Source organism: Pristis pectinata, chromosome 1 (genome assembly GCF_009764475.1).
Source record: "Pristis pectinata isolate sPriPec2 chromosome 1, sPriPec2.1.pri, whole genome shotgun sequence".
NCBI classification, from domain to species: Eukaryota; Metazoa; Chordata; class Chondrichthyes; order Rhinopristiformes; family Pristidae; genus Pristis; species Pristis pectinata.
This window is the reverse complement of record NC_067405.1, coordinates 143,074,384-143,093,912: the sequence shown is the minus strand read 5'-3', so window position 1 is coordinate 143,093,912 and position 19,529 is coordinate 143,074,384. Positions and strand designations below refer to the sequence as shown.

The 19,529-nt window shown below is 42.0% G+C and overlaps 1 protein-coding gene across 10 annotated transcripts in view; it reads left to right on the top strand.

The window, feature by feature from the left end:
• Positions 1–3,777: 3,777 nt before the first annotated feature.
• Positions 3,778–19,529, top strand: part of foxn3 (forkhead box N3) — a 419,393-nt gene continuing 403,641 nt past the window's right edge. For 7 of the 10 annotated variants that reach the window (XM_052012160.1, XM_052012316.1, XM_052012176.1 and 4 more), the window contains exon 1: positions 3,778–4,470. The gene's annotated coding sequence lies outside the window, so the exon portion shown is untranslated. Of the gene's footprint in view, positions 4,471–6,476; positions 6,616–19,529 lie in introns of those variants that run through there. The other 3 variants (XM_052012296.1, XM_052012324.1, XM_052012343.1) reach the window with 2 other exon arrangements.

The following is a 19,529-nucleotide window of genomic DNA, read 5'->3' as shown; positions in this document are numbered from 1 at the left end:
TGGACAGACAGAGATTTTTTCCCAGGGGGAAATGGCTAAGACGAAGCATAATCTTAAGGTGATTGGAGGAAAGTACAGGGGGGATATCAGATGTAAGTTTTTTTTTACACAGAGAGTGGTGGGTGTGTGGAACACACTGCCAGGGGTGCTGGTAGAGGCAGATACATCAGGGACATTTAAGAGGCTCTTAGATAGGAACATGGATGATAGAAAAATGGAGGGGTATGTGGAAGGGAATGGTTAGATTGATCTTAGAGTAGGTTAAAAAGTTGGCACAACATTGTGGGCTGAAGGGCCTGTACTGTGCTGTGATGTTCTATGACACACAACTTAATGATTGGTGAGCACGGTGCTCATGGACTTTAAGGAGATATAGGCAGAGTTGTGGGAATAAGTGGCAGATGAATTTTTAATGATGAAAACTGTTAAGTGTTACATTTTGGTAGGAAGAATGAGAAGAGGCACTGTAAACTAGAGGGCACAAGAACAGAGAGATCAGGGGTATAAGAACACAGTTCATTGAAAATAGCAGGGCAGGTTAAGATAATGGGTAAAAGAACTTAGGGATCCTGGCTTTTATAAACAGAGGCACAGAGTACAAAAGCAGGGAAGCCACAAGGAACTGATTTGGCCACAGCTGGAACCCTGGCACCATACTTCAGGAAAAATGTGGAGACTCTGGAAGGGTGTAGAAGAGATTTACCACAATGATTCAAGGGAGACACAAGAGACTGCAGATGGTGGAATCTGGAGCAACAAACAATCTGCTGGAGGAACTCAGTGGGTCGAGCAGCATCTGTAGTGGGGGGAAAGGAATTGTCAATGTTCTGAGTTGAAACCCTGCATCAGAAATCCCAAAACGTTGACAATTCCTTTCCCCCCACAGATGCTGCTTGACCCGCTGATTTCCTCCAGCAGATTGTTTGTTACTAATGGTTTAAGGGACTTTGGTCATGTGAAATAAAAACAGAAATTTGCTGCAGAAATTCAGCAAGTCAGGCAGCATCTGTGGAAAGGTTAACGTTTTAGGTCTGAGATCCTTCATCAAAACTGAGAAAGAGAGAAATAAATTTATAGCAAAGAGGTTAGGGCAAGGCAGTGAATGGAACAAAGGGAGCTTCTCTGACAGGGTGAAATAACAGGGTCATAGTTAAGCTCCTTTGTCTGTGTAATGTATTGCTAATATTGTGAAGTCTGTGAAATGTTGTATAGTCTGGCCTAATAGAATGTGCCCTGCAGCCAGAATATACAAATGAGAGAAAAGAGAGAGGAACAGTAGGCAAAAATTGTCAATCCTGAAACAAACAGAAAGAAAGAGTGAGTTATCTTAAGTTGGAGAATTCAACATCGAGTCCTGCAGGCTCAGACAGGAGACGAGGTATTCCTCAAGCTTACGTTGGACCGGTGCAGGGGGCCACAGATTGATAGATCAGAGTGGGAGGGGACGGAGAATTAAAGTGGCAGGCAGCAGGAAGCTCAGGGTCACTCCTGAATACTGAGCACAAGTGCTACACAAAGCGATCACCCAATCTGCGTTTAGTTTCTGCAATGGAGAACAGATAGTTATTAGTTATGTGGATGGATTGGAGAGGTTCTGCTTATTCTCCTTGGAGCAGGATGCAGAATTTGATAGAGGTATTTAGAATCGTAATGGGTACAGACAGAGAGAAACTGTTCTCATTAGCAGAGGGGTTAGGAGAAGAAGGGGACATAAATACACTCATAAGTGCTGCCTGACCTGCTGAGTGCTTCATGCATTTTCTGTTTTTATTTCAGATTTCCAGGACTTTTTTGACTGACGGTGATTGGCAAAAGAACTGAAACCAACATGAGGAGAAAGGTTTTTATGGAACTTGGTTTTAGGATTGGGAATGCACAGCTAAGGTTGTAGTGGCGAATGGAGACTCGTTCAATTTATCATTCAAAAAGATTTTGGATAAATACATCAAGTTGGAATGGGGCAGGATAAAGGGACGAGCTGGATAGCTTTCATGCTGCACCAACACGGAGTAGAAGAGCTGAAGTGTAACCATGCTATAATCCTGTCACTCTGCACTACCGCCTTTTGCACTACCATGGACTTGTCTCTGATTGTGTCTTTTGTTTGCACTAAGGTCTTGTTTTGCACACTTTTTTGCATCACAGCTTGGTATGGCAACTGCTCTACCTGAGACTGCAAGAAACTGCAGAGAGTTGTGGACACAGCTCAGCACATCACGGAAACCAGCCTCCCCTCCATAGACTCTGTCTATACTTCTTGCTGCTTTGGAAAAGCAGCCAACATAATCAAAGACCCCACTCACCCCGGAAATTCTCTCTTCTGCGAAGGTTGACTCTGTGGTTAAGAAGGCAATATGGTGTATTGTCCTTCATCAATCGGGGAATTGAATTTAGGAGCCAAGAGGTATCGTTGCCTGGTCAGACCCCACTTGGAGTACTGTGTTCAGTTCTGGTTACCTCACTACAGGAAGGATGTGGAAGCCATAGAAAGGGTGCAGAGGAGATTTACTAGGATGCTGCCTGGAATGCAGAGCATGCCTTATGAAAGTAGGTTGAGGGAACACGGCCCTTTCTCCTTGGAGCAACGGAGGATGAGGGGGGACCTGATGGAAGTATATAAGATGATGTGAGGTATTGATCGGGTAGATAGTCAGAGGCTTTTCCCCAGGGCTGAAATGGTTGCCACAAGAGGACATACGTTTAAGGTGCTGGGGAGTAGGTATAGAGGAGATGTCAGGGGTAAGTTTTTTTACTCAGAGAGTGGTGAGTGCATGGAATGGGCTGCCGGCAACTGTGGTGGAGGCGGATACGATAGGGTCTTTTAAGAGACTGTTGGATAGGTACATGGAGCTGAGAAAAATAGAGGGCTATGGGTAAGCCTAGTAATTTCTAGGGTAGGGACATGTTCGGCACAGCTTTGTAGGCCGAAGGGCCTGAATTGTGCTGTAGGTTTTCTATGTTCTATGTTCTACCCTCTCCCATCGGGCAGAAGATACAAAAGCCTGAAAGCATGTACCACCAAGCTCAAGGACAGCTTCTGTAAGATAAGATATCTTTATTAGTCACATGTACATCAAAACACACAGTGAAATGCATCTTTTGCGTAGAGTGTTCTGGGGGCAGCCCGCAAGTGTCGCCACGCTTCCGGCGCCAACATAGCATGCCCACAACTTCCTAACTCGTACATCTTTGGAATGTGGGAGGAAACCGGAGCACCCGGAGGAAACCCACCCAGACACAGGGAGAACGTCCAAACTCCTTACAGACAGCGGCTGGAATTGAACTTGGGTCACAGGCGCTGTAATCGCGTTACGCTAACCACTATACCACTGTGCCCGCAATTAGGAGACTGTTGAGTGGTTCCCTAGTACTATAGGGGACTCTTGACCTCACCTCACCTCCTTATGATCCTGCACCTTATTGTCCGCCTGCACTGCACTTTCTCTGTAATGTGTTACAATAATAAACCAATTTATCTCTCTTCACTATCTTGTATCATTAATATTCTGTGTATAGTCTGTACCTGCCTACCTGTGATGCTGCTGCCAGCAAGTTTTGCCTTGCAGCTGTACCTCACCGTACAATAAACTTGACTCGATGCTTGCATTGACGGCATCCCGGACCTGCCCGGCGCGCGCACGCGCGTCCTCCTCCCACTTCACAGGCGCGCGCGCGCGCGGGACCCCTTCCACTTCACACGTGCGCGTGCACGCGACCGCTCTCCACTTCGAGGACGCGCGCGTCGCCGCCTCCGTTCCATCTCACGGGCGCGCGCTCGCCGCCCCATTTACTCCGCGTGCGCGCGGGCGCGCGACCCACTTCCACCAAAAAAAACCGGACACGCGCACGCTGCTTCGAGGGGCGCGCGCGCCACCGCCTCCTTTCCATTTCATGGGCGCGCGCTCCCGCGGCCGCATTCACTTCAGGGGCGCGCGCTCCCGCGGCCGCATTCACTTCGGGGGTGCGCGCGCACGGCGCTGCCGCATGCTAATTACCGCCAAAAGTCCGGCGCAAAGATGGCGCCTGGCGCCGCCCCCTCCCTCCCTCCATTGGTTGCCCGCTACGCCATCGAGCGCCGTTCCCGCCGGCCCCGCGCCTCCCGCCGAACCGCGTCGCCCGGAGGCCGTTTTCGGGGCGAGCCGGGCCGAAAAGGCCGGCGGTTTACCTCATGAAAGTGTAGAAAGAGGCGGCATGTGGGGGCGGGGACGCCGCAGGAGGGCTTTGGGCCGTCGGGGAGGCCCGCTCCCGGAGGCCGCAGCGGCCGATGGCGGAGGGAGTTGAGGCTGGCTGCTTCGTCTCCTTGGCGACGGCCGGGGATATCCGAGCGTTACTGAGCGATCTCTCCCTCCTCCCTCCTTTATTTAAAAAAATAAACACTTTCTTTTCCCCGGACGGGTGGGGGGGGGGACCCGAATGCTGCAAAAAAAACCTTTTGTGTTCGTCAACAGCCATCTTAGCATGACATGAAGTGTAAGTAGACAACAAGCTGTCTGATTATGTCTTAGCTCGCTGTAAACATTTTTTTGCTGCCTGTTTATTATAATTTGTTTCTCTCCACCCCCTCCCTAACTCAGTAAAGTTGCAAACCCAGCAAGGTTGAGGAGTGTCACTCCTGTTAACGTGGTATTTTCTCTTGTTTTTCTTTAAACCCATGGCATTTTTGTGTGTAATATTGTTTTTTTTAATCATGTTGCATATATCTGCTCATTGTGTTACCCTTAACCACGGCCCACCGTCATTGGGGTGAAATTTGACCTTTCATCCAAAGCTCAACTCTTGACATTGCAGCCCGAGGTTTGGTTTTAAATGCGCAAAAGTGGCGCATTTCCCCAGACTTTGGCAGAGTTGGCGGTTTAAAACATTTGCAAAGATTCTTAACTCCCTCGTGTACTTTCTCTGGTGTTGGCATCTGTCATATAAATGTGCATAGTTTTTCTTTAGAAAAAGACTTCATTACTTTGAGCAGCATACACACTTTCCTCTCTCCATCCTGCCCATGTTAATTCTTTTAGCCTTAAGTTTTATTTAGGTTTTACTTCTGTAATTCCCCACCCCCTCGCTATTATTGTAATTATGTTACACTGTCGTTATTTCTATGCCAAGAGGGAGCAGCGTTTGGCTTCATGCAGTCGTCAACACGGCGATGTCCTCAGTGGCTCGCTAATGGTTTTTCCCTGTGATATTGCGAACAAAATTCCATTCCATCAACCATTCCCCGCTCAGGAATCGTTGTGCAAAAACCCCCATTTTAAACGCAATCTTTTTTTCAATATTGCGGCGCCAGATGTTTGTAGCCGTGTTTTGACCTGCAAAAGAAATGCAACATTTGTGTGAAGGGAAAATAAAGGGAGAAGTGCAAATGTCACGGGCTCTCCCCGTGCTGTGATCTCTCTCAAACACACGGGTTGTTTCCTGTGCGTGAACTGCCTGTGCTACTTAATCCAAGGTGACAGACAACTGTTATGTGGCGACAACTCCTCCAGAGAAAGCCATAGACATCGATATGCCACTTGACCTTTGACAGTTAGGTGGCCTAATGAAAAGATCTACCAGCAATTAACCCAGATTATAAAGTTCACCACAGCCTCGCGATTTGCACAATCCGTTTGAATCTATTGCAAAGCGGAGCCCTTCAGTCAGTGCTGTAGTGCGTGAGGGTGTGTAATAGGACTGAACAAAAACCCTATAAACATTACTGCCTTCCGTGAAAAACAACGCTGGCGCTATCTATAAAGACAGAGTGCTTTACCAGTTTCGTACTTTTCCAAAAATAGAAGGCAAGGGATTGTGGGCAGGAGTCTTGTGATTTTCTTGCCGTCTAATGTAAACCAGATGGTATGTGTGGAAGAATTGCCACGCAGACCAAACAGTATACAATCAAATCACTTGCGCCCACTTCGTAGGCACGGGATCTTATTACTCATTCTGAGACTTAAATTGGATGCTTGTTTTGAAACGAGCTGAGAGTTTGATGATTTTTTTATATAAACTTGATTCACGCATACAATAAAGGCAAATTCATTTCGTCACAGCATGCTCGTAATAATCCTATAAAAGGGGTACACTTGGAAACAAATCAATATGTTTGCAGTAAAATTTAAGGCCTTTTCTAACAAATAGCTGCACTCAGAGCTTTTAATACTGTTTAATGCATTACAAAACACCATCAGCATTCAATTGCTTTTTCAACAGAATGTCTCTCAAACCTTCCTAAAGCAACCACAGTACTTGTTTACAAATGACAATCGCGTACTTCGGGCCAATAGCGTACGGGGAATTTAAGATCAACCCACCCTTGTGGATAGAGACATGGAAAGTTTTAACTACCGGGTTACTGAAATATTCGGAGCTACATTCGATTTAGTTGAAATACTTGTCGACTACACAACATTTTTTCCTCAGTAGTACTGCATCAGTTACTTGAAGCAGTGCAATAATTGGATGATAATGAACAGGAAGGTGCATTCATTCTGGAATTTATCATACTGGTGGTTGGTCCCTATGTCGCTCTGTCAAAGAGCTCACGGACGTATTTTAGCGTTTCTTACTTGAATTACACCGGTATCAAAGTGAAATATTTTAATAATATACAAATGTAAAACGCAGTTGGGCAAGGTGAGTATTAAGATCAGGTTATTACTACTGTATAGACATTTCTGTATAAAATGGACTACCTAGTCTTTGATCATTTTAACCCCTCCCCAAAGGATAACTTGCTCCTTAATTCTAAGCATTGAGTGATAAAATAATGACATTTTGCTCCTATTAAGTGTTTTAAGTTGATCTTGTAAAAGTGCATTAAGTACCATTAAGCTCCAAGGGAATGAATGACCACTTCACATGAAGGGATTAGTTCTTGACAACTACTTATCCTTAACATAACTAGCTCTGCACAACACACACACACACACCCCTCTTGAACTAGAAACTACTTGGATACAAGTTGTAATGAAAAGGGAAAAAAAGAAGACTCTGTGTAAGTTACATGAAGTAGTACAGTAATTGAATGATAATGAGTAGGAATTTCATTCAGAATCAGGTTTATTATTCCTGGCATATGTCGTGAAATTTGTTGTTTTATGGCAGCAGTACAGTGCAAAACATAAAAATTACTGTTACAAAAATAAATAGCGCAAAAGGGGAATAATGAGGTAGTGTTCATGGGTTCGTGCACTGTTCATAAGTCTGATGGTGGAGGGGAAGAAGCTGTTCCTGAAACATTGAATGTGGGTCTTCAGGCTCCTGTACCTCCTCCATGATGGTAGTAACGTGAAGAGGGCACGTCCTGGATGATGAGGGTCCTTAATAACGGATGCTGTTGTCTTGAGCCACTGCCTTTTGAAGATGTGTTTGATAGCGGGGAGGGTTGTACCCGTGATGGAGCTGGCTGAGTCTACAATCCTTGGCAGCCTCTTTCGATCCTGCGCATTGGAGCCTCCATACCAGGTGGTGATGCAACCAGTCAGAATGCTTTCCACTGTATATCTGCAGAAATTTGCAAGAGCCTTTGGTGACTTACCAAATCTCCTCAAACTCCTAATGAAGTAGAGCCTCTGGTGTGCCTTCATGATTGTATCAATGTGTTGGGCCCGAGATAGATTCTCTGAGATGTTGACGCCCAGGAACATGAAGCTGCTAACTCTTTCCACCGCTGACCCCTCAATGAATACTGACGTGTGTTCTCCTGACCTCCCCTTCCTGAAGTCCACAATCAATTCCTTAGTCTTGCGGACGTTGAGTGTGAGGTTGTTGTTGCGGCACCACCCAACCAACTGATCTCTCTCACTCCTGTAAGCCTCCTCATCACCATCTGAGATTATGCCAACAATAGTGGTGTCATTGGCAAATTTATAGATGGTGTTTGAGCTGTGCCTAGCCACACAGTTATGAGAGTAGAGATAGTAGAGCAGTGGGCTAAACATGCATCCTTGAGGTGCACCAGTTTTGATTGTTAAGGAGGAGATGTTACCACTGATCTGCACTGACTGTGGTCTCCCGATAAGGAAGTTGAGGATCCATTTGCAGAGGGAGGTACAGAGGCCCAGGTTTTGAAGCTTGTTTATTAGTACTGAGGAGATGATGGTCTTGAACGTCAAACTGTAATCGATAAACAGCAGCCTGACGTATGTTTTGCTGCTGTCTAGGCGCTCCAAAGCAGAGTGGAGAGCCAGTGAGATTGCGTCCGCTGTATTCCTGTTGTGGTAGGCAAATTGCAGAGGGTCCAGGTCCTTGTTCAGGCAGGAGTTAATTCTAGCCATGAGCAACCTCTAAAGTCACTTCATTGGTATTGGTTTATTATTGTCACGTACCGAGGTACAGTGAAAAACTTGTCTTGCAAACCGATCATACAGGTCAATTCATTACGCAGTGCAGTTACATTGAGGTAGTACAGGTAAAAACAATAACAGTACAGAGTAAAGTGTCACAGCTACAGAGAAAGTGCAGTGCAATAAGGTGCAAGGTCACAATAAGGTAGATCGTGAGGTCATTAGTCTCATTGTATAAGTGAACCATTCAATAGTCTTATCACAGTGGGGTAGAAGTAGACGTGAGTGCTACCAGGGGATAGTCATTGAGGCAGCTCACCTGCTCTTCTTGGGCATCGGTATGATTGCTGGCCTTTTGAAGCAGGTGGGAACCTCCGACTACAGCAGTGAGAAGTTGAAGATGCCTTTGAACACTCCAGCTAGTTGGTCGGCACAGATTTTCAGTACCCTGCCAGATACGCTGTCGGGTCCAAAGCCTTGCGAGGGTTTAACCTCTTGAGGGATATTCTGACGTTGGCCTTCCAGACACAGATCATAGGATTGCTGTGGGGATTTGCACAGTGTAGTGTAGTGTTATTCTCCCTTTCAAAGTGTGTATAAAAGAGTTTGAGCTCATCAGGGTCATTTATGATGTTAGTTTTTGCCTTATAGGAAGTAATAGCATGCAAACCCTGCCACAGCTGTTGTGTGCCCGATTGTGTCTAACTTCACACGGAATTGCCTTTTCGCTGTCATGATGTCCTTCAATCACGAACTTATACCAGTGGTTATTCCCCAAGTTCTCTCTGCAAAGAGATGATAGGTGTGGATTTATCATTAAAAATTATTTCTAAATTCCTTTATATAGCAAAAGGCTAGAAAATGCTATGATATTTGGATACAAGGATAATTAAATAAATGCAAGATTCTAGTGTATCAAGCTCAAATAACCAATTATATGGATCTGAATTTTTTCCTTGTAATCATTTGAAAAATGTCAGCTATGTTCCCAATTGATAAAAGCCCTACTTCCGAAGCTAAAAGTTTAGGACTAAGCATTTTGGTTGTTTGCCTCAGTATCTCTCTGTAAGGACACCAAAACTGGACATACTATTTCTAATTGCACCTGCCTTTTTTTTAAGTAACCCTTGAGGATAACTTGCTTTAACTCCAGTTCCATTGGCTCTGAGGTGGCTGATGAGGCTAATGTTGGATCTGCAGACTTCACTGTTGAGGCAGGAAGTGCTTGACAGGGCAGGTGAGTGGTGTGGGAGCTGGAGTGTTCATTAGGCCATTTTCAGTGGGCCTTTGCACAGACCAGATGAAGAAACTTGATGTTCTGTCCTGGATGTTCTTTATTTTGATTGGTCATGGGCCAGAGATTCCCACAAGTCAATGAGAATGTTATAGTTTCAAGGAGACTTTGAGAATATCCTTGAAACACTTACTTTTTCAGCTGTAACAAATGCCTTTTATAAATGTTTCCAGTTTCACGCTGAACTATCCTTCCTGTAAATTTTAACATTTATTTGCTTTCCCAGCAGTTGTAATATTGGTTTTGTACTTTCAAAGTGTGATGTATATAAGTCCCATATTATCTTCTCATTCCATCACTCTAAACAGGTAAATTTACCTGATATACATATGTCTGGAATTACTCGGATCCAAATGCATTACCTTTCATTATCCACAAACTGGCCCTTATCTCTAGATCATTTCATATTCGATAAATTGTATTGCTTTTGACTCGACATTTTGACAGGCTTTCATACTTCAGCGCAGATTATAGTTTAGTCATGACCTTTATTGGCTTAGATAAAGTAGATATAGGGAATCTGTTGGCAGTGACCAGGAGGCATAAATTTAAAACTTTGGGAGAACAGACATTTAAGAAGGATGTGAGGAAAAACATTCTGATGCACTGAGAGAGAATAATTTGTAGGAGAAATATAGAAGAATGGGATTGATGAGACTGCTCTCCAAGGCTCTACATGAAGCTGACATAAATTTGATATGATTTTAGGTACAGTATTTATTGTAATCTGGATCGCAAAGCGCCATTCCAAGCATTGTTGTGTTCAATAGCTGTATAATTGCTTCTGAGTTAACAGGTTATTGGTTCAAGACCCATTCCAGAACTCAGGCAAATAATATGGTTAATTCTTAAATACAGTACTGATGGAGTGCTGCACATGCTAACGTTGTGTCTTTTGAATGAAATGTTAAACTGAACCCACATCTACTCTTCAAGTGGATGAATTAGGCCCACCGCTATTGTTTTGAAAAATTGTAAATAATCTCTCTGGTGTCTTGGCCATGATTTATCCCTGGCATTTGGTTACATTAACAAAACTAACTGCATTTCTGAAGTAATTCATTCACAGTGAACTGCTTTGGAATATTCTGATAAATGAAAATTTTACTATTTTGATAAGTTGTTTAGATGCAGTTTATGACATTGAATTTTGGAACAAGCTGAAATTGTCTTGGTCATTGCTGTAAATTTTTGATGTGCAAGTGTTAGATGATGGAGAAATAACTGGTTGGTGGCCCGATCTTCATATGACTTGTACAAACTATACTTTCCATATCACTTTATAAGACCTAACATCTTTGAGTGTTGCAGAATTTAAATCCATCAATTGCAGCTTCAAGAAGCATCATTTCTCTAAGTACCTGCCTTAGTTCTGTACGAACATGAGAAATGGATAAGCACATGGGCATCGACTGAGCTTTTGCATAGCCAACATTGTTACTTTCTGGTTTGGCAACTGACATGGAAATCTTTATAATTTTCTCTTGTGCTTTGATTACAAAATATCACATTTGGTTAGTTGGTCTGAATAGTGAACATTTGAGAGGCAAGAGACTTAAACCTGTGGATTTGAAGAGAAGACTTAATTTGATTTTTCTTTGATATGGTATTTGAGAGAAATCAATACTGAAAATGGTAATATCTAACTACATGCGTACATTCCTACATAATGGTGGTTCTGTAGGGGCCTAATAGGCAATTTTAGCATGTGGGTGAGTCAACCAGGGATCTGCATTCAATGAACAAATATCAGAAAAGTAAATTTTAAGGAAACTAAGATAATGCTGTATAACTAGTATATTACAATACACAATGATATTAGGGAAATAATCTGCACTAACTCAACAAACAAGGTGCAAAAACTGTAGAGGGATGACTGAGTCAAAGGCCCTTTCATTTTAATCCTTATTTGTTCAAAAAAGGAGAAAGGCAAAAGGCAGGGAACTACTTATTAGCAAGATGCTTGAGTCAATAATCAAAGAGGAAATAACTATTCACTTAAGAAAGCTGAATATAATTAAACCTAATCAACATGGTTTTATGAAAGGTAAGTAATGTTTGACAAATTTGCTCAAATTCTTTGAGGATGTAACATGGGCAGTTGACAGAGGCGAACCTGTAGATGTAGTGTCTGTAGATTTCCAAAAGGCATTTGACAAGATGCCGCATAAGAGGCTGGTGCACAAGTTAGAAGTCCATGGTATCAAAGGGAGTGTGTTGGAATGGATTGAAAACTGGCTGTCTCATAGACTCTCAGAATTTATTGTAAAAATTGTGTATAATTTATGTTTAATTTATGCCTTTTCATACTGGAAGGAGATAACTAGTGGAGTACCGCAATGATCAATTCTTGGCATGCAATTATTCACTATTTATGTTAATGACCTGAAGGAAAGAACAGTGTGTAAGGTTTCCAGATTTGCCAGTTATAAGAAAATAGGTGGAAGGGCATGTTGTGTTAAGGATACTATGATTCTGCAACAGGATATAGGTAGATTGAGTGAATGGGTAAAAGACTGGCAAAAGGAGTTTAATGTGGGAAGTGTGAGGTCATGCACTTTGGTAAGAGAAATCAAAAGGTAAGTGATTGAAGTACAGAGGGATCCTAGTGTTCTAATGCACGAATCACAAAAAGCTAGCAGGCAGGTCCAATAAGTAGTTAAGAAGGCAAATGGCATTTTGGCTTTAATTGCAAAGGGGCCAGAGTTTAAAAACAGGGAGGTTTTGTTGCAATTGTACAGAGTGGAATACTGCATACAGTTTTGTTCCCTTTACCTAAAAAAAGATCTGGTAACATTGGAGGCAATGGGAAGGAGATTCACCAGGCTAATTCCAAGGGCGAGAGGGTTGTCCTACCAAAAGAGACTAAATAGATTGTGCCTGTATTCTTTGGAGTTTTGGAGAATGAGGAGTGACATTATTCAAACATAAGGGGGCTTGACAGGGTAGATGTTGAGAGTGGGAGAGTCTCGAACAAGGGGATATAACTGCAAGATGATACGGTGCCAGTCATTTAAAACTGAGTTATGCAGAAATTTTTTCTTGCAGAGGGTGGTGAGTCTCTGGAATTCTCTGCCCCGGTGGGTGGTGGAAGTTGGATCATGAGAAGTATTTAAAGTGGAGGTGGGTACTTTAGATTGGTATAGAAAAATGGCACAGAAAAGGAGCATGACATCATGGATCAGCCACGATCATATTAAATCGTGCAAGCAGGAGTAGGCCTGATGGCCTACTCCTGCTCCTATTTTCTTGTATTCTTGAGTCAAGTTCGGTAAGTCATCCTCAGTCCCAAGGGACTGTCTAAGAAGAAGGGAATGGTGTTAGGGTAATAGAGCCAAGGAGGAATCAGGCCATGGAGAGATCTAAACACAAGGACAAAAATTTGAAATTTGAGAAAATGGGTCATCAGGAGGCAATTGATCAACCTGGGAAATTGATACAAGGAGTGGCTTTGTAGATTCTTGAGTACAATTCACCATTCACTTAGATTATGACAGATCCTTGACCTCCACTTACTTGTCTAGTCACCATGAACTTTGTTTCCTTCAGTGTCTAAAAATGTATCAACCTTGCACTTGAATGTAGTTGATGATTGATCATCCATAGCTTCCAAGGACAGAGAATTCTAAATATTTGCAACTCTCTGAGGAAATTTCTCATTTCAGCCTTAATTTACCAACTTCTCATCCTAAGTCTGACCTTTATTTCTAGACATCTCACCCAGAGGAACCAATGCCTTAGCATTTACTTTGTCAAACTTTCATGTTTCAATTAGATAGTCTGTCATTCCCCCAAGCACGTGTATGTAGGCCCATTCTACTCAACCTCCTTCATAGGGCAGTCTCTCACCCCACTAATCAATCTAGTGAATCTTTGCTGAACCACTCATTAAGGCAAGTATGTCTTTCTGTGGATAAGAAGACCAGAAATACACACACTATATTTTTGGATGTTAAGAGAATGAAGGCTTTAGTAGAGAAAATTAGCACCAGGTTAACAGACCAGCCATGATCTCATTGGATTGAAGAGCAGGCACAAGGTGTTAATTTGCCTACTACTGCTATTTATTATTTCCAGGCATGGGGTCTTGCCAAAATGCTGTATGATTACAGGAAGTCTTATTCTTGTTAACTGCAGGAAGTCTTATTCTTGTTAACTCTGAATTTGCCTTCCTGATTGTTTGTGCTTGGTGCATAAGGACACCTAAATTTCTCTGAAGCAAAAAATATATAGTGGATCGAGCAGCATATGTGGAGGGGGAGGGGGGGAAGGAATTGTCGATGTTTCAGTTCAAGATACTGCCAACTAATGATTTTTCAACATTCAAATGAATTTTTAATTCTTCTTCCCAAAGTGAATAACCTTGCAAGAGGATAAGGTAAGAATATTTTGCTTTGGAATGAGATTATAGGAGATCAGCTAAGCAAACATGGTTATCTAAGACAAATACAGGGATATTTGTCTTTTACCTGAGTTTGGACTGTGGTATCCTTCTTTCCCCCTTCTTCTGCTTTGTTCTGAACAAATGTACACCACTCTTTTCCCCATTTACCCCTTTAGACTTCCATTTCTAAATAATCAGTCAAATTAAGATGTGTAAAGTCTTTTTTTTAATGTCAGTAATTAGAATGTTTACTAGCTTTAACTGCCAACAAAATACGTCCAGTTTATAAACATTTTTGGAGCACCATCTGACAAGAATTTTAATTGACATGGTGTATTTTAACTGTATTAGACCTATATTCAAATCGGCATTGGAATTTCTTGTATTCTAGAAAAGTAATACCCAAATCTAGACATTTTTCCATTACAGTTGCATCAACTCACATAAGCATATTTATATATTGCAAGCAGGTGTGAGTATACTTTTGGTGCTTGTAAATTGCCCTGTACTCGAAATCATTGTATTCAAGAGGATTGATCTTTTTGAGTATTCTGTTCATTATTTTTTGAGCCTCATAAGCTGCAGATTATTGAAGTAGGTTATAAGTAAATGTTTTTTTTTGACACTGCAGATTATTGAAGTAGGTTATGTTTTTTCTCGACACTTTAATGGTGTACCTAATTAAGAGCTAACATTGGCGTGCTCTCATCCCATTTGAACTGGTTTAACATCGGAAGATTAAAAATTGGGAACAGTCTTAGAGTAAGCACTACTTCGTCCTCAAACTATGGGGCAGCCCAGTGGTGCAGCTGGTTGAGTCGCTGCCTCACAGCCTCAGTGATCTGCTTTCAGTCCTGATGTCCCGTGCTGTCTTTGTGGAGTTTGCATGTCCTCCTTGTGATGGCTTGGGTTTCCTCTGAGTGCTCAGGTTTCTGCCCACATCTCAAGGGTATGTAAAATGTGAGGTTAATTGGCTGTTGTAATTTGCCCCCAGTGTATAGGTGAGTAGTTGAATCTGGGGGTGTGTGTTGGGGGGGGGGAGTTGATGGAAGTACAGGGAGAATAAAATGAGATTAGTATAAATTTGATGCATTTTAATTGTCACGGAATGTTTCCATACAAAATAACTCTGTCTCTAACCTGTAATTAATTCCAAAAGTAATGGCTTGTTCTCTGTCACACGCCAAAGGGATATTCATAATGAAAGTAAATAGGGGTTTCATTACATCACAGTATCTTATTGAGTCATACAAGCTGAATTGTGAAACATAAGAAATAGGAGCAGGAGTAGGCCACCTGGCCTGTCGAGCCTGCTCCCCCATTCAATAAGATCATGGCTGATCTGGCCATGGACTCCGATCCATCTACTTACCTTTTCCCCATAACCCTTAATTCCCCAACTATACAAAAATCTATCTAACTGTATCTTCAAATATATTTAATGAGGTAGCCTCTACTGCTTCCCTGCGCAGAGAATTCCACAGATTCACTAATCTCTGGGAAAAGCAGTTTCCATTCTAATCTCTATTCTAAATCTATTCCCCCAAATCTTGAGGCTATGTCCCCTAGTTCTAGTCTCCCCTACTAGTGGAAACAACCTGCCTGTCTCTATCTTATCTATCCCTTTCATTATTTTATATGTTTCTATAAGATCCCCTCTCATTCTTGTGAATTCCAGCGAGTATAGTCCCAGGCGACTCAATCTCTATCTTCTTACACTAACCCTCTCATCTCCAGAATCAACCTGGTGAACCTTCTCTGCACTGCCTCCAAAGCCAATATATCTTTCCTCAAGTAAGGAGACCAGAACTGCACGCAGTACTCCAGATGCGGTCTCACCAGTACCCTGTACAGTTGCAGCATTACCTCCCTGCTCTTAAATTCAATCCCGCTAGCAATGAAATCCATTTGCCTCTTGATAACCTGTTGCACCTGCAAAGCAACCTTTTGCAATTCATGCACAAATACTCCCAAGTCCCTCTGTACAACATCATGCTGCAATCTTTCACCATTTAAATAATAATCTGATCTATTTTTCCTTTCAAAGTGGATGACATCGCATTTACCAATGTTGTACTCCATCTGCCAGACCCTTGCCCACTCATTTAGCCTATCTATATCTCTCTGTAGACTCTCTGCATCCTCTGCACAATATTAAATGTTAAAACCAAATGATAAGAGTTTATATTTTGAATAATTAATATGCATTTTCAAGAGAGTGTGTGTACTTGAACATTTTTCTCATAAATTATTGCAAAAGGAGCTGATGACTTTGAATGGCTATCTGTGAGTTCTTGAGTAAATGCTTACCATATTGAATTTGCATAGATTTGTAAGAAAAAAATGGGAGCTGATCTTGGAGCTGGATCAAGATTGGCATGATTAATCAGTAGAGCATCAAACACCTAATTCAAATAACCAAGAGTTTACACTGGATCTCTAGAGATTTCAAGAATAGAATAGCACCAGTAGTTAAATTATTGAATTAACATCTGGGTAAATACTGGCAATTTGGAAGCAATCATCTAGCATACAGTGAACCTGCATATTAAGAAACCAATGGAAAAAGGAAAGGTTCAGGACAGTACCAATTTGAAATTAGCAGGAGAGAAATAGCATTAAACTTATAGGAAAAAATGAGCTTCATCAAATTTTGCTTGAAAAATGGTTAGTGAGTCATAGTGAGTTTTGAAAAGGATCTTTCACACTTAACTGAAATTCAGGAACACCATTTCAACAAGCTCAACCAGGACCTATAGACTTATAGAGGCATACAGCATGGAAACAGTCCCTTCAGTCCACTGAGTCCATGCCAACCATCAAGCGCACATTTTCACTAATCTTACACTGATTTCATTTTATTCTCTCCACATTCCTACCAAATCCCTCATTTTCTACTACTCTGCTGCTCACCAGGAGCAACTTGCAGTGGCCAATTAATCTACCGACCTGCACATCTTTGGGAAGTAGGAGGAAACCAGAGCAACTGGAGGAGGTCCACGCAGGGAGAATGTGCAAACTCCATGCAGACAGCACTGGTGGCCAGGATTGAACTCGGGTTGCTGGACTTGTGAGGCAGCAGCTCTACTAGCTGCAGGACTAGGCTGCCCTAATCGGGGATGTTCTCCATAAAACTATCGTTATTTTATCATTATACAAAAAAAACTTAACACTTAAGATTTCAAGGCCAAAGTAATCCAAATGAAGTTCTATGTCCTGGTAAGGACAGAGTAGATTATGTTTAGGGAGTAAGTATGAACTTTGTCCAATCTTTTGGATAGAGTTTATGAACGTATGTACGCAAGCCATTCCTTTCTCTCCAACAGACCTTGACACTAATTAATATCTATAGACTAAGTAAACTTTCACCTTTGCTGTTCAAATGGAGGGTATCCTGCACTTAGCACCTTTTGTTAATGCTCTCATTTGGCTGATTATTCCTCTTAGACAGTTCCTCAAGGTTGCTTCTATTCTTGTACTGTAGGTTCTGAGGTGGCTGAAGAACCTTATGCGGGATCCACAGACACTTGTCACAGGTGGTGTATATGATGCTTTTCAAGATGGGTTGTTTTGGACATTTTCTTTTTGTATGTGCCCATAGAGCATCCTGACCCTTGGTCCTGTCTGAGTGGAGTTTTCACATTCTCCCTGTGAAAACTCCATTCTATGTGGAGTTTCTCCTGGGTGCTCCAGTTTTCTCCCACACCCCAAAGGTACACAGATTGGTAGGTTAATTAGCCACTGTAAATTATCCCAAGTGCTTAGGCGAGTGGTAATAGGAATGTGTGAGAATAAAATAGATTAGGGAAGGATTATGTAAAAATAGGTGCTTGATGTTCGACATGGACTTGGTGGGCTGAAGGGCCAGTTTCCATGCTGTATACCTTTTTATGGTTTACCACTTGCCTTAAGGAGCCTCCATAGAGAAATGCTGCAATCTCCTCTTTCATTGTTGTTCACAGCAGGACACATCCATATTCACCAACTATATGCCTTGCACAGTTGGTTCTAGTTGCTTCACATTTTATTTATTGAGATTTCAGCTACCCATTCCGGATTAGTCCTTATTGCTCATTCCTTATTGCTTGGGTCTGAGTATTAGGTTGTACATTACAAAGTTATGTTTTTCTTGCCTTCTAGATAATTGTGAATTTGAATTCCAGCTGTGATTGATGTTTCCATTTCACTTCAGAGAATGGAATTCCTAGTCTTCATCTTCCCCAAGGCATCAATGCAATAGCAGGGGCAAAGGCAACCTTCATCAGCCCTAAGGCCCTGCAGCAATTGCTTATCACTTGGAATGCATCATTATGTCTGTACCTTCTGATCAGACTGCCAGTGTTGCATTGTGCAGGAGATCTCGGTCTTACAAACTTGCCCTTGGCTGGGTGGGATTGAGTGAACGCAAAACACTTCTTCAATTTTAGGTGAGTTGTAGAATCTGGGGAGAGTTGATGAGAATGAGAGGAGAATAAACAATGGGATTAATGTAAATGGATGGTTGATGGTCAGTGGGAATCAGTGGGTCATATTTTCATGCTGTACCTCTCCATGTCTCTGTCTGCACAGTTTTTAATTGGAAAAAATGTCCCTGTGGGTTGAGCTGAAGAATGTTGTTGAAGAAACTTGAATGCGGTTGGTTTCAACATCATATACCCTCAAAATATGTAGGATGGATACAGAGTAAATCTTTTAAGTTTATGTCATAATGCAAGAATTAGCTGTGTGACCACTAATATAGTTTTTTTGTGTCTGACATCAAATTGACTTCTGTCCATCCCGAGTGAAATTACTAAATTGTTGCCACTGTTTTTCTGTGGACACAGAATGGAAATGCAGGTACTTTGTAGTTCATCTGTGGCTCAGTGAACAGCACTCTAGCTTCCGAGTCAGAGCAGTCTGTATTGAGATCCTGCTCTTGAGACCTGAGAACGAAAATTTAGGCTGACTCTTATAGTAGTACCAGGAAGTGGTATGCTATTGGAATTGCTGTCTTGGAATGAGACAGTAAACTGACACCCTGTCTGCTTTCTTGGGTGAAAGATCCTTCAGGCACTATTTCAATGAAAGCAGGGAGTTCTCTCTTGGCTACTATTTATCCCTCAAACTGGTTATCTGGCCATTATTGCACTAGTGTTTTTTGTTTAGTGTTTAGTCACTAGTGTTCACTTTTGTTTAGTCTATAATAAATAGCCAAAAATGATTTCTCTGTTATTTGCCCATCTAATCTCTGGTGAAATTTATACTTGGCTTTATGTAGACAACAGTAAACTTATAGTGTTAATTTATTGCAACCTCTGATTGTGTTACTTGATCCCAACCTTGGAGAGGTTCATAATGTGGCTTGATCCCAAGTTGCTTCCTAACTATGATTGTCCTTTTACCGTCAAATGCCTTATCAGCCTTTTCTCACTATCTCACTCACCTCAATCAGCCTAGGTCTTTATTTGCTCATTCTTAAACTAGTCTACTCTTTGCTTCCTGTCCTTTCTGCACCATCCCCGTGCTGGAGAACTGACTCACAGAATCACCTGGTTCCTTGCCCTGTTGTCTCTTTAAAAAGAATTCCACTTGCATTTTCTCC